This window comes from Haemaphysalis longicornis, unplaced genomic scaffold (genome assembly GCF_048455015.1).
Source record: "Haemaphysalis longicornis isolate Haplotype H1 unplaced genomic scaffold, Haemaphysalis longicornis Haplotype H1 scaffold_11, whole genome shotgun sequence".
Classification (NCBI taxonomy): Eukaryota; Metazoa; Arthropoda; class Arachnida; order Ixodida; family Ixodidae; genus Haemaphysalis; species Haemaphysalis longicornis.
In genome coordinates, this window is record NW_027526214.1 from 63399322 (window position 1) to 63415560 (window position 16239).

Below are 16239 nucleotides of genomic sequence, written 5' to 3' on the forward strand. Positions count from 1 at the left end.
TACTTTTCGGAGCCGTGAACACAAATTTTCGCTAATGACGGATATGCTGGCTCCGGTGTACACGAGGGCATCAACATCACAACCTTCAACGTTCACATGTAATGTATTCGACGGTCTTGTTGGAGGAGTTCTTGACTTTTCGACTAACGCAGTTTCCGCTCCAAAAACTGCAGGCGCTAGTTTTCCGATTGGTAGTTCGTGGGGTCGGACGCGGGTCGTAGGGGCGAGACACAGCGACGGTATGGCGAGGGTAATCGGCGGCGGGGTGACGAATGCTCGTTGTAAGGCGTATCAACTGGGGCCGGAGGCGGCGTGTACCATCGCGTTGGAGAGACCTACTGGTTTCGCGGAGCGCCGTAGGCAAAGCGGATGTCACGTTCAAAAGGTGCATATCCTCGCCTCTCATCTTGCTGACTTCGTCGACAGAAACTGGAGATGTGTCCGTGGATTCCGCAATAATAGCAGACAGGTCGATCATTCGAAAAAGCCCGGCGGACAGGTCGGACGCCATTGTAGTAAGTCTGGAAGGGGGCTGCCGATGAGATGGCACTCAAGTGTCCATGAGCCGGCGGGACTTCCATTGGTAAGGATGGTTTCACCGCGATCGCCGAATTTGACGGCATGGTTGGGACTGGAACCGAAGGCATCGTTGGGACGATACCCGGCATGGGGGCCAACTCCTGTTTTATAAGGTCGCGCAAATGAGGGGCGTCCGAGCGAATGCTATCCCGTGAGGAAGCAGGTGGGTCACGCAGCTGCAGCTCTTCACGCATGATACTGCGTATGAGGGCGCGCAAATCCACGTCTCCCGAAAGCTCATTGGCTCCAGCGTCCTGGTGCAGACGAATAGAGTGTAGCTCGTCCAAGCGTTGGCACGTTGTTCGCACATCGCTGACGCTCACAGGATTTTGGACTGCAAGAGCGTTGAATGCGAAAGGAGCGATGCCCTTCAGGAGGTGGCGAACTTTGTCGGCTTCTGGCATCGCAGCATCCACTCGGCAACAGAGAGAAAGGACATCCTCAATATATGAGGCGTACGTCTCTTCAGGGTGTTGAACACGGGAAGCTAGCTTCCTTTTTTTCAATGTCCGAACGGGTGCTTGCAGTCCCGAAAATCTTCCGAATCTCTTCCTAAAGTAGGTCCAATCAGTGATACGGCTGCCCTCGGTTAGGAACCAAGTTTTTGCAACCTTTGTCAGGTAGAAACCGACGATGTGAGAGCTTGAAGGAGTCGTCCCATCGGTTAAATGCACTCACCCTCGTGAACTGGTCCAACCAGTCATCCACGTCCGCACCGCGGAGCCCGGCGAAAAATGGTGGGTCGCGCTGGTGGCTGGTGATCGTAAATATCGGAGCCGCAGCAGTGGTGGCGCCAGGGGTTTGCCTCGCGGCTTCATGCTACATAGCCTTTGGTGGTAAACGGCGTCCGGAACAGAGCTCGAGGGGTGCAGTGGGCAGACGTAGAGGTACTGGGATCGAGGTAGACCTCCACCACTTGTAAGGGCCTTGAAGGACAGCCGGTGCAGGACGTTTATTAGGCGTAGCAGCCCTCGCGGAACACACACTCAGCTGGCGGCGAAGAGGCGGACATGAGCCCCGAGATGGAAGATGATGATGAGGATGACTATCAGAGGAAGATGAGCTATGGGATAGTGGCAACTAGGTAACTGTGGTAGCGGTCAATGTCCCAAAGGGCTGGCGCACGACTAACTGCTCACAATAAATATATATTTATATATATATATATATATATATATATATATATATATATATATATATATATATATATACAGCCGGACAGAAGTATACGGGATGAGGGACGCCGTAAAGCTACATATCAAGGTTGCAGTCGTCATTGCCAGTGCTATTCGGCTTTTTCAGCAATAGTTAATAGGTCGAATGACGTGTGTTTGTCACGTTTCTTTGATACATTGATAATTGAGCGAAAATACAAGCGAAGTATAATAATAATAAATAATAAGTATATAAAAAATATCATTACATAATACAATAATATATAGGTAATGTATAATATTTCAATAATATTATTATTAATAAAAAAATATTATAAATTATATAATAGTAATAAGAATATAATAGTATATAAGAAAAAAAAGTATATAATAAACCTAAGTCGAGTATATAAGCGAAAATGTATACTCGTCCCGTATCTTTCTGTTCAGCTACATGCATTACGAGGCACTGGCTCCAGCAGTTAGGATATGCCAATTGCTAACCCCGACCTCCGACCACGATATACGTGGTGGCCGCTTGGAAAGAAGACGTTCTACGTCTCCCGCGGTGGTCGAGGGGCTGCGCTAGTTGACCGGCCTCAGAGCACATGTAAATATAAACCCCCGAGGTAAAGTCGAGAGAGACGCCAGTACGAGATAGCGTAATGGCGAACGCACCGCAACGGTTATGCTGAGATGTGGGTTCGATTCCCGCTCCCGGAAAAAAGCAGCGATTTTTTCTCGACTTATATTTTCGCTTATTTATCAATGTATCAAAGAAACTTGACAAACGCACGTCATTCGGCCCTATTAAATATTTCGGAAAAGGCCGAGTAGCATTGACAATGACAACTGCAACCTTGATATGTATCTTTACGGTGTCCCTCGTCTCGTATCTTTCTGTTCTGCTACATGCATTACGAGGCACTGGCTCCAGGAGTTCGGATATGCCAATTGCTAACCCCGACCACCGACCGCGCTCTACGTAGCGGCCGCTGGGAAAGAAGACGTTCTACGTCTCCGCGGTGGTCGAGGGGCACTGCTATTTGACCGGCCTCCGACCACTTGCAAATATAAACCCCCGCGGTAAAGTCGAAAGAGAAGCCTTTAAGGGATAGCGTAATGGCGAACGCACCCCACTGGCTATGCGGAGATGTGGGCTTGAGTCCCGCTCCCGGAAAAAACGGCGGATTTTTTCTCGACCTATATTTTCGCCTATTTATCAATGTATCAAAGAAACGTGACAAACACACGTCACCCGACCCTATTCAATATTTTGGAAAAAGCCCAATAGCACTGGCAATGACGACTGCAACCTTATATATATATATATATATATATATATATATATATATAATATATATATATATATATATATATATATATATATATATATATATATATATATATTTATATAAATATATATATATATATTTATATATATGTATATATATTGTGAGCGCTTACTCGTACACTCGTAGACTCGTGGAACTGTCGTAGACCATGCCTATTCACCGTCCACCGCTGTGGCCAATCTCTCACCTGTACATAACCGTTATAATCATCATCTGTACATGATCATCATCATGAGTGTCTGAGTTGTGGAGTCACGATCCGATGAGTAAAGGTGGAACCGCTCGATCTGCTGCCTTCCTGAGAGAAGCGTCCTGTCTCCTTACATGTGGTGGAGGTTGCGCTTTCTCCCGGTTTCTACCTAGTCCAGCTACACCCCTGGAGCTCCGTTCCGGCCGCCTTTTGTCGGCGCGAAGCCCTCCGATGGAGCGAGAGAGCGCCCCGAATGCACCCGCTTCTGCCTCACCGCCATTCCTGGTGACCTGCCACCAGCGCGAACCCCCGTTCTTCCGTGGCCTTCGTGGTGACGACGCCGAAGACTGGCTGGAACAATACAACAGGGTCAGCCAGTTTAACAGGTGGGACGACGGCTTTAAACTTAAAAATGTCGGATTCCACCTGACCAAAGTTGCCGAGACATGGTATTTGAATAACAAGGACAGGCTGGCTGATTGGGTTACATTCACCGAATAGCTTCGCAAGGCTTTCGGCGTTTCGTCCGCTCGCGTGGATGTAGCAAAGAAGGCACTTCAATCCGGCATGCAGCATCCCGATGAAACGTACGCGTCGTATATCGAGGATGTCCTCGCTCTTTGCCGTCGCGTTAGCCCAGATATGTCGGAAGGCGACAAAGTCAAGCACGTCCTTAAGGGAATCGCTGATTTTGCCTTTAACGCCCTCGCGCTGCAAAATCCATTATGCATAAACGACATCAGGGCTGCGTGTCAGCGCTTTGACAAACTTCACGCGATCCGCCTACAGCCGACTACGGGACCCGATCGTCTTCCGCCAGAGCCAGAGTTGCGAGCTTTGATACGCAGCATCATCCGCGAGGAGCTCCAGCAACAAAGCTCCCTCAACTCCTGTGCTCAAGGTGACCGCTGCTTCCAGCCAGCAACTGATTTGCGAGAAGTCATCAAAGAAGAGTTGGCTTCAATGACTGGCCGTCCTCGCAACTCTCATCCAGTTGCTCCCATCGGTGCTTCTTACGCGGACGCACTGCAACGACCACCCGTTGTGCCAGTGGACCTTCCGCCATCTCCGACCATGCTCGGCCAGTTAGCAGCCATCTCGCCCCGACGTTCCGTGCAGAGTACCTATTCAAACTGGCGGCCACGGTTCGCCGTTCGTTCCAACGAACGCCAGGTTTGCTTCTACTGCGGCATTCGAGGCCATATCGCGCGTTTCTGCCGACGACGTCTGCAAGATGAACGGAGAGGCTACGCACCTTATGAACATGACGTCCGCTTCAACTACACCCTTCAAAGACCTGCCTACTCTCCTGGACAGCGCTCTCCGTCCGCTCAAGATTCAATGGACCGTTGGCGCAGTGGTCGTGACTCGCGACGTCGTTCACCCACGCCTCCCCGTCGTTTTGTGTCGCCCATTCGCCCCGTGTCTCGTGACCCTGACCTCCAACCGGAAAACTAGGCGCTGCAGTTTGTGGAGGGAACACTGCATCGTTTGGACTGACTGAAACTCCTCCAGAGCGCCCGTCAAATGTTTTATCTGTGGAAGTGGAAGGAATTTGTGTGCAAGCCTTAGTTGACACCGGAGCCAGCCTTTCTGTTATGGATTCTAATCTGTGTGCTCGTCTACGAAAAGTGAAGACCCGTTACTCGGGCCCTACGCTATTTAATGCAAACGGACATGTTATGCGCCCTGTCGCAAGTTGTACTGCACGAGTCTTCATCGGGAAAGATCGTCATCACATCCGATTTGCGGTCCTATCACAGTGCTCTCATGAACTGATTTTGGGATGGGACTTTCTGTCCTCAGCTTCCGCCGTTATATCCTGTCGCCATCCAGCTTTTCAAATACAGATACAGAGTTTACAGCTGCAGCGAACTCGCGGCATCAGTTTTTGACTCTGCATGCTGACCACGTCCTCCCGCCCGGTTGCGAAGAAGTCCTGCTGGTTTCATCGGACAACATTTTTGAAGGTGACGTGATAGCTTCTCCTGCGAGCCGCTTGATTCCCCGAGGGATCGCCATGTCTACCTGCCTCGTTCGCTTTTCGGGGAGATTTGCAGCTCTGGCAGCGCTCAGCACCACCAGTGAGCCCATATTGCTACGTAAGAGCATGACCGTTGCCTCAGTAGTCGACAGCGAGCCTCTTTCGATCTTGTCTGACACCGGAACACCTTCGCTCACGCGGCATCGTGCCCCCTCGGATTATGTGCCTGGCATTGCTGCCACTGTTAGCCCAGATCTCACGGCGGCGCAGAGGGAACGATTGCTGACCGTTCTGCGGAAGCACAGCGCATCCTTCGACGTGACTTCCAGCACACTGAAACGTACGTCGGTCGCCGCGCATCGGCTTCAAACCGACGGCTCAGCCATTGTACGCCGTCGCCCGTACCGAATATCTTCGCACGAACGAAAAATTATAGAAGAACAAGTTTCCGACATGCTAAAGCGCGATGTCTTACGCCCCTCATCAAATTCGTGGTCATCGCCGGTTGTGCTTGTGCAGAAGAAGGATGGTTCAGTTCGATTCTGCGTTGACTACCGTGCGTTAAATAAGATAACTCGTAAGGATGTATACCCGATGCCTCGCAATGATGACCCGTTGGACAGTCTCTAAGGGGCAGAATATTTCTCTAGTCTTGACCAACGCTCTGGATATTGGCAGATCCCGATGCACGAAGAGGACAAAGAAAAAAACTGCCTTCGCTACACCAGACGGGCTCTACGAATTCAACGTGATGCCCTTTGGTTTGTGTAATGCTCCGGCTACATTTGAGCGTATGATGGACACTGTGCTCCATGGCCTCAAGTGGGAAAGCTGTCTTTTCTATCTGGACGACATCGTTGTTTTTTCAACTACGTTTCATCAACACCTGCAACGTCTAGATGAAGGGCTTACGTGCCTCTCAAATGCAGGGCTGCAGCTGTATACAAAAAAGTGCACTTTCGCCAGCAAATCTATAAAAGTATTGGGACACGTCGTCAGCAAAAATGGAATCCAACCCGACCCAGAGAAAATTTCCGCCGTTCTAAATTTTCCTCGTCCACTACCACAGAAAAACCTCCGCAGCTTCCTCGGGCTAGCATCATATTTTCGCCGCTTCATCCGAAATTTCGCGACTATTGCTTCTTCCCTGCACAACCTCCTGCGCCCTGGCATCGCTTTTGATTGGAATGAGGAGTGCGAACGGGCTTTCCAGTCCCTACAAGTCGCCCTAACATCGAATCCAGTGCTTGCCCATTTTGATGATGCTGCGCCAACCATTCCGCACACGGACGCCAGTGGCCAGGGCATCGAAGCAGTCTTGCTACAACTTGACTGTCATCAGCGGGAGCGAGTAGTCGCCTATGCTAGTCGGTCCCTCACGACAGCAGAGCAGAACTACACCATTACAGAGCAGGAGTGCCTCGCTGTTGTGTGGGCCATTCAAAAGTTCCGTCCTTACTTATACGGCAGGCATTTTACAGTCGTCATGGACCACCACGCGTTATGCTGGTTATCCACGCTCAAGAACCTCTCCGGACGCCGGGGACGTTGGATTCTCCGTTTCCAGCAGTATAATTTTACCGTCGCCTACAAGTCGGGAAAGAAGCACATAGACGCAGACGCCCTTTCACGATGCCCTTTGCCGCAATCGTCTGCCTCTACCTTCCCTGCAAACCACGCCACTCTATCGGTCACACCTATTCTTCATGCAATGGTTGATAATCCAGCTAACCTGCCGGAACTCCAGCGAAGCGACAATTATTGTCGCACAATAATGGACAGGATGCAAGGCTCCACACCACCTCCCAACAGTCGCCTACGTCGACAGCTAAGGAATTTCCGGCTTGTGGATGGAGTCCTCCATCGCTGCAGTCATCACCCTGAAGGCAGCAGGTGGGTCCCCGTTGTACTTCAGCCGCTGCGGAGAGCAATCTTAGAGGCGTTTCATGACGACGCCACGGCAGGACATCTTGGTTTCGCGAAAACCTACGACCGCATCCGTAGTCGCTACTTTTGGCCCGGACTCTCCACAAACGTGGCCAAGTATTCTTCCTCTTGTGCCAAATGCCAACACCGGAAGCGCAGTACGCCACCTGCACCCGGTCGGCTACAGCCGCTTCCCTGTCCGTCAGTACCTTTTGAATCGGTGGGCATTGATCTGTACGGACCGCTTCCTTGCACACCAGCCGGCTACCGCTGGATTGTGACTGCGGTTGATCAGTTAACCCGATACGCCGAGACATCACCCCTAAGATCTGGATGCGCCAGAGAAATCGCCGATTTTGTTCTACAAAGCATCGTGTTGCGTCACGGTGCACCTCGCGTGCTTTTGAGCGACCGAGGCAGGGTCTTTTTATCTCAAGTTCTTGCCGAAGTGCTTCGAGCGGCCAATACCGTTCATAAAACGAGTAAAACCACCCGCAGACTAACGGCCTTACCGAACGATTTCATAGGACTCTCTCCGACATGCTCTCAATGTATATTAAGCCAGACCACACCAACTGGGACCACGTTCTCCCTTTTGTAACATTTGCCTATAATAAGGCTGTTCGGCGCACCACCGGCTATTCACCTTTCTTGCTCGTTTTTGGCCGTTCCCCTTCCTTTGTTATGGACACTGCTTTCTTCACTGCTCCGGTGTCCCCTGCAACTTCGTTTTCCGACCAATCCATCTCACGGGTCAATCACTGCCGTCAGCTCGCCCGCCTGAACTCTGAAGCCACGCAGCAACAACGGAAAACGCAGTATGATGTCACTCACCGCGACGTCCATTTCCGCCCTGGCGATAAGGTGTTACTCTGGAGGCCAATCCGCTCACCTGGCTTCTCCGAGAAGTTTTTGCGCCGGTATATTGGCCCCTACATCGTCACCGAGCAAACTTCTCCGGTAAATTATCGAGTGTCCCCGGCAACTGTCTCCACAGACGGTCGCAGGCGCGCAAGAGAAATTATGCACGTTTCTCGCATGAAGCGTTTTATCCATCGTGCATCTTAAATTCCCGCGGCCCGGCGGCCGCTTCCAACCACGAGGGCGGGAAATGTCAGTGCTTACTCGTGTACTCGTAGACTCGTGGAACTGTCGTAGACCATGCCTATTCACCGTCCACCGCTGCGGCCAATCTCTCACCTGTATATAACCATTATAATCGTCATCTGTACATGATCATCATCATGAGTGTCTGATTTGTGGAGTCACGATCCGACGAGTAAAGGTGGAACCGCTCGATCTGCTGCCTGCCTGAGAGAAGCGTCCTGTCTCCTTACAATATATATAAATATATATATATATATATATATATATATATATATATATATATATATATATATATATATATATATATATATATACATATATATATATATATATATATATATATATATATATATACATATATATATATATATATATATATGTGTGTGTGTGTGTGTGTGTGTGTGTGTGTGTGTGTGTGTGTGTGTGTGTGTGTGTGTGTGTGTGTGTGTGTGTGTGAGTGTGTGTGTGTGTTATAGTGGGGTTAATTGGGGGGGGGGACGTTATACGCCTCCAGCTTCGCGATCGCTGCGCCGCCTGCCACCGCTTCTCCGCGGCGTTGGCGGGATTTGCGCTTCGTGGCTGATAGTGCCGCGTGCAGTGTTTTGGTTCTGTTTCTCTTCTTTTCGGCTTTCCGCGCCCTGAAAAAAAACTTCTTACAGGGACGTCTATAGGCAAAGAGTACGTTTAGGTCACTTAAAAAGCAGCTGTGTCTTCGTAGAGTACGCGATCGCCTGCAAGAGCTACCCGGCGACGCGGTGCTGCGCGCTTCGTCGCCGCTCTTCCGGGCGTCGGCGACGGTAGCAACATATCACCCCTGTCGCCTCCAAAACGTCAGGCACAAATGAATTCTACTGTCGCCTCGTTTAGACCTGATACTGGCACAATGAGAGGCTGGCTTCATTTTGCAGCGTGGACAACGAATGCGGCTTCATTTCGAATATATACGTCGCAGAAAAATATATTTCGGGGATGTGATTACCCAATTGCGGACAATAACTTATGCCTTTTATAAGAATATAAAACATGCGAAAATGTTAAGTATATTCCAAACCTGTGCGTCGTAAATATGTGCCCACACACCAAGGCAAGTTAATTGAACCACGGAAAAATAAATGCTGTGGAAGTGCGGAATTAAGAAACACAATTCTCTAACGGAAATAAAAAAAAACAATGCAGCTTCTCACATGCTAAAGACGTTAGTTGAAACTTAAGCCAGGTAGGGTTCACTAGACCAACTATACGCGAAATGCACTGCTACTTCGCGAGACATCGGTGGAGGGGGGTAGTGGAGGCGGACGCCGTGTACAAATGCGGAGCCGAATCAAGCACTGAGCGTTTTAGTAATCACACACGCACAAATCTTGCGTTCACTTTCCTCTTGTTTTTCTACTTCAACGAACAGCTGATCATACGGCGGACGCATTTTTGGAAGTATACAGTGTAGGCTGTTTAACAAGCGATGAAAGGTGTCGTTGGAAGAGTATGGCATGTGATAAGGCCCTCTGATTTCAGTTTCTGCTTTATTCTGCAGGCACTCTGTGCCATATGACGATTTTTCGAAGAAGCATTAGTCGCTGACGCGGGTTATATTCCAAGCCCATCTAAGCGCTGCTCGCAGAGAAGCAGATGAATGTTTGCGGGCGCTCACCTCATGACAAGACGACTTTGTCGTGTGCTGATCCCCGAGTATAATTATGCATTGTTCATCTTACTTTTGTTGAATACTCCCGAAATTGACACAAACTGGCTTGTAAATGCTGGTGATCAATATCTGAGGTATAATATTGGCAAACGTGATTCGCGTGATGTCAGGTATGAGTGCTCCGCTGATTATGTAAGCGCACAAAACCAATTTAAATCGTAGTGTATAGCCGTAGCATGAACATCTGAGGAAGCGGTGGTTACGGAGACACTGCTATTAAATTCAGGTCAGTGTAACTAGAATCTGCTCCAGCATATGCCGGTTCCGCGACACTGGCCTGTGACACACAACGGGCGCTTATACAGACCGAATATACCACACTAAGATCGCGTCACAAACATTTACACTCTCGTAAACACACCCCAATTTGCGAACAGAGTGACTGCTCCACATAAACATGGATTTCAAACGTCCGCACACGGTAAATCTCAGTCGTGAACGGGCCACAAAAGCAGCGGCGGCTTTGGGGAGCGGGACGCCGACTCCCGCGGCTGCTTCCGAAACGGGCCGCTAGGGGGATTTCAGTGGCGCCCCTACAGGCCGCGCTCGAGGCGTATAGCAAGGCCTTACTATCGCGCAGTCCAAACGCGTCCAAGCGAGCTCTCGGGTCCGGGCACCAGTATCGCGCACAGCGCTCTCGATGGGGCTGCCTAGCACATATTCAATCACACACCCACTTGTGGTGGATTGTCCAATATCCAAGCACATACACCGTCTGACGTACGACGTACACTGCACACATTCATTAATTGAAGCGGCCGTGATATCTTCATTACAGTACACATATATAAGGTTAGTAGAGAGACAGAGACACGAGAAAGACGTAGAAAATAGAAATAGGTTTACTGACATTTTAGGAAGAGGACTTCCTTTCTTGAGAGTCGTTTCTTCAAAGGCTCTGAAGAAAGAATGTCCTCTTCCCGAAACGCCAGTAAACTTATTGCTTTTTTCTACGTTTTTCTCGTTTGTCTCTCTCTCTACTAACCTTATTTTTTCGTTCTCTGTGTTACTTTTTATCTTGCCATATATATATATATATATATATATATAGTATAAGTAAAGAGTCGGATACACAGCAAGAACAATAACAAACAATGTTTACTTACGTAGCGGCAATGGGACTTGCCTTCATCAGAGTAAAGTTACATGATTATGGTGTCGCAAACATTGAACACATTTCTTATATAGGTTTGCATAAAACTGTAAGAAGGAATGGAAAATGTTTCGCAAATGGAGAGTGTGCATACAGTCAGGCTACGCCTACGTTACAACATCAACCAACCAAAAAAAAAAAAAAAAAAAGGGGGGGGGGGAGCAAGAGAGAGAAAAAGGGGTCGTGTTAACAATGCAGCGTTCAAGGTTGCACCATGACGGGTCAACGTATGCCGCGCGGGTTGCAAGTTCAGACAATGGGGGAAAATGGTCAACCGCGGTTTGTAAAGAAAGGGAAGAGTATACAGCAAGGTATTCAGAGGCTGGGGAGACTGGTTCTAGGGAAAGCGAAGATGGGTGTGCCCCCCGCGGATGAAGAGAATAGATAGGGTGCACAACAGAGCATTTCACAGAAGCTAGCAATCGAACAGGAAATAGGTAGGGTCACAAAAGGTTAAACATGAATAGATCACAAAGAGTTAAACATTCTTAAGTGGTGGTGGGAACGAGGCCTCCTTCTCCCGGACAAATGGCATTGTTGAGCCGCATTAAGCTAACAAAGCTGCTGTATTAGGAGAGTTTCTGCGAATTCTGATGACAAACTCGAGGGTAGGAATAATGAACATAGTTATAAAAATTATGAAGCCGCTAAGTTTATTCGAGGGATAAGCACGTTAATTTTCCGTAACTTTCATTAATTCCAAGTGTGGCTGACCCAAACTTATAAATGAGATAAGATTCCCGAACCTCGCGGTCGTGGTGCGTTTTGAAGGCGGATTCTAAAATCGTTGCTTTAAGATGATCAAATGCATGCCCGGGACTGTTCACATGTCTTGACAGGGGCAAATAAGGGCAGCTTTTTGCATGAGAGCGGTGATTATTGAACCGTATTCGGAAGGGCGGTTCAGTTTGGCCGATATATTGTTGCCTACAAACAGTGCACTCTAGAAGATATACGACATTAGCGGAGTCACAGTTAAAGTTACCTTTTATATTTACGTAGTAGTCTGAAGCCGTGCTGGTGGCGCGCTGTGTAGTGGTCATGTGTGGGCATACTTTACATCGGGGTTTATTGCAGGGCATGCAGCCAGTAGTTGCCGGTCGGTTGATACGAGAGTTAGTAAGAAAGTCCCCTAAATTCTTATTACGCCGGTAGACAACGCGTGGTGGTTCGGGGAATATGCTTTTTAAGCGGTCACTTTGCATTAGGATATTGTGATGTTTTTTTAGCACGGTTGACACTCTTGGAGCGGAGGATGAGTGGGTTAAAACTAAGTTAGTTTGCGGGTTCCCGTTCGGGGCTTCTTTCTTACAGATTTCGTTACGGTCTAATTGGTTGGCTCGCACAATAGCGTCGTCGATAACTTTTTCCGGGTATTTTTTATTCAGGAGGGAGGTCTTGAGTTCTCGACAGTTTGAGTCAAAGTCGGCTTGGTTTGAGCAAATTCTCCTAAATCGGTGGGCTTGGCTGTAAGGTATTGCTGTCTTGCAGTGTCTGACATGGCTACTTCGGAAGTGCAAATACTGCCGCGTGTCTGTCGGTTTTCTATACAGTTTAGTTTGAAGCCGACCTTGGAAGGTTGTAACGGTGACGTCCAGAAAGTTTACACTGTGTTCCGAATAGGAATGAGCAAGGGAAATACTAGGATGGGCTAGATTAAATGCCTCAATGAAGGTGAGGAGTTCCGCCTCACCGTGTTGCCAGATCATGAATATGTCATCAATATACCTTTTATAGTACATTGGCTTTAAATTTTGGGTGTCAAGAAAGTTTGATTCGAGGTGAGCCATAAAGATATTAGCGTAGTTAGGTCCGATTCGAGTTCCCATTGACGTTCCGCTGACTTGCACGTAATGAACTCCGTCGAACTCAAAATTGTTAAGTTCAAGAATAAGCCAAACATTCCTTAGGCTTATTCTTGAACTTAACAATTTTGAGTTCGACGGAGTTCATTACGTGCAAGTCAGCGGAACGTCAATGGGAACTCGAATCGGACCTAACTACGCTAATATCTTTATGGCTCACCTCGAATCAAACTTTCTTGACACCCAAAATTTAAAGCCAATGTACTATAAAAGGTATATTGATGACATATTCATGATCTGGCAACACGGTGAGGCGGAACTCCTCACCTTCATTGAGGCATTTAATCTAGCCCATCCTAGTATTTCCCTTGCTCATTCCTATTCGGAACACAGTGTAAACTTTCTGGACGTCACCGTTACAACCTTCCAAGGTCGGCTTCAAACTAAACTGTATAGAAAACCGACAGACACGCGGCAGTATTTGCACTTCCGAAGTAGCCATGTCAGACACTGCAAGACAGCAATACCTTACAGCCAAGCCCACCGATTTAGGAGAATTTGCTCAAACCAAGCCGACTTTGACTCAAACTGTCGAGAACTCAAGACCTCCCTCCTGAATAAAAAATACCCGGAAAAAGTTATCGACGACGCTATTGTGCGAGCCAACCAATTAGACCGTAACGAAATCTGTAAGAAAGAAGCCCCGAACGGGAACCCGCAAACTAACTTAGTTTTAACCCACTCATCCTCCGCTCCAAGAGTGTCAACCGTGCTAAAAAAACATCACAATATCCTAATGCAAAGTGACCGCTTAAAAAGCATATTCCCCGAACCACCACGCGTTGTCTACCGGCGTAATAAGAATTTAGGGGACTTTCTTACTAACTCTCGTATCAACCGACCGGCAACTACTGGCTGCATGCCCTGCAATAAACCCCGATGTAAAGTATGCCCACACATGACCACTACACAGCGCGCCACCAGCACGGCTTCAGACTACTACGTAAATATAAAAGGTAACTTTAACTGTGACTCCGCTAATGTCGTATATCTTCTAGAGTGCACTGTTTGTAGGCAACAATATATCGGCCAAACTGAAACGCCCTTCCGAATACGGTTCAATAATCACCGCTCTCATGCAAAAAGCTGCCCTTATTTGCCCCTGTCAAGACATGTGAACAGTCCCGGGCATGCATTTGATCATCTTAAAGCAACGATTTTAGAATCCGCCTTCAAAACGCACCACGACCGCGAGGTTCGGGAATCTTATCTCATTTATAAGTTTGGGTCAGCCACACTTGGAATTAATGAAAGTTACGGAAAATTAACGTGCTTATCCCTCGAATAAACTTAGCGGCTTCATAATTTTTATAACTATGTTCATTATTCCTACCCTCGAGTTTGTCATCAGAATTCGCAGAAACTCTCCTAATACAGCAGCTTTGTTAGCTTAATGCGGCTCAACAATGCCATTTGTCCGGGAGAAGGAGGCCTCGTTCCCACCACCACTTAAGAATGTTTAACTCTTTGTGATCTATTCATGTTTAACCTTTTGTGACCCTACCTATTTCCTGTTCGATTGCTAGCTTCTGTGAAATGCTCTGTTGTGCACCCTATCTATTCTCTTCATCCGCGGGGGGCACACCCATCTTCGCTTTCCCTAGAACCAGTCTCCCCAGCCTCTGAATACCTTGCTGTATACTCTTCCCTTTCTTTACAAACCGCGGTTGACCATTTTCCCCCATTGTCTGAACTTGCAACCCGCGCGGCATACATTGACCCGTCATGGTGCAACCTTGAACGCTGCATTGTTAACACGACCCCTTTTTCTCTCTCTTGCTCCGCCCCCCCCCCTTTTTTTTTTTTTTTTTTTTTTTGGTTGGTTGATGTTGTAACGTAGGCGTAGCCTGACTGTATGCACACTCTCCATTTGCGAAACATTTTCCATTCCTTCTTACAGTTTTATGCAAACCTATATAAGAAATGTGTTCAATGTTTGCGACACCATAATCATGTAACTTTACTCTGATGAAGGCAAGTCCCATTTCCGCTACGTAAGTAAACATTGTTTGTTATTGTTCTTGCTGTGTATCCGACTCTTTACTTATACTATTTCTGCGCGCTTTGTGAGTTTATCTTTCTCTAGATTTATATATATATATATATATATATATATATATATATATATATATATATATATATATATATATATATATATATATATATATATATATATATATATATATATATATATATTATGGGGAGGTTTATTGGCAGGACGACAGCAAGGCGTTGAAACGCAGAGAGGCTCAGCTGAGTCCGAAGGGGTTCTGCCGTGCGCGCTCAGCTCTCGAGACAACAGACTGGTGATGATGATCTTGAGTCTTGCAATGATGATGATGCAGGTAGCATGAGGTAATACGCTCCGCTGGTTGTTCTTCCAACTTCACGGCTGTGTAGCTGCGCTGCTAGCGTTTCGTCGATGGTGGCAAGTCTTCCTCGTTACAATCACCCCCCGCGGCGGCGAAAAGAGCCAACCTGGCGACTTAGGGACACGACAAAATAAGAGGATCGTAGTATGGCTTGAGGCGCTGAACGTGGACAATTTCGCGTACACGGCGGCGAAGATCCGTTGAAGGCGTCAGTGGCTCAACGACATACTTGACGGGAGAGGTACGCTCGACTACACGGTATTGGCCGTGGTACTTCGAAAGAAGCTTGCTGGATAGGCCGGCAGTAGTAGACGGCATATAGAGCAAGACGAGAGAGCCGGGAGGAAATTCAGCTGATGGCTTGGAGTCATCACGACGGTGTTTTTGTTGTGACTGCTCTTCCGTAGTGAATGCGCGAGCAAGCTGTCGGCACTCCTCGGCGTGCGAAGTAGTCTCAGAAATCCGCGCGTATTCTGAGGCGTCTGGTCGATACGGAAGGATGGTATCCAGGAGACACGATGGTTCGCGTCCGTAAAGAAGAAAGAATGGGGAAAAGCCGGTAGTGGCCTGCTGAGCGGTGTTGTAGGCGTATGTTATAAATGGGAGGACCTGGTCCCAATTCGTGTGGTCCGAAGAGATATACATTGCTAGCATATCGCCCAAGGTACGGTTGAAACGCTCCGTAAGGCCATTGGTCTGTGGGTGGTAGGCTGTAGCGGTCCTGTGGGTAACGCGGCATGCTGCGAGTAGGGCTTCAATGACCTCGGAGAGGAATACACGGCCCCTGTCGCTGAGCAGTTCACGAGGCGCACCGTGTCGGAGCACAAAACGATGTAAAAGGAACTTTGCGAC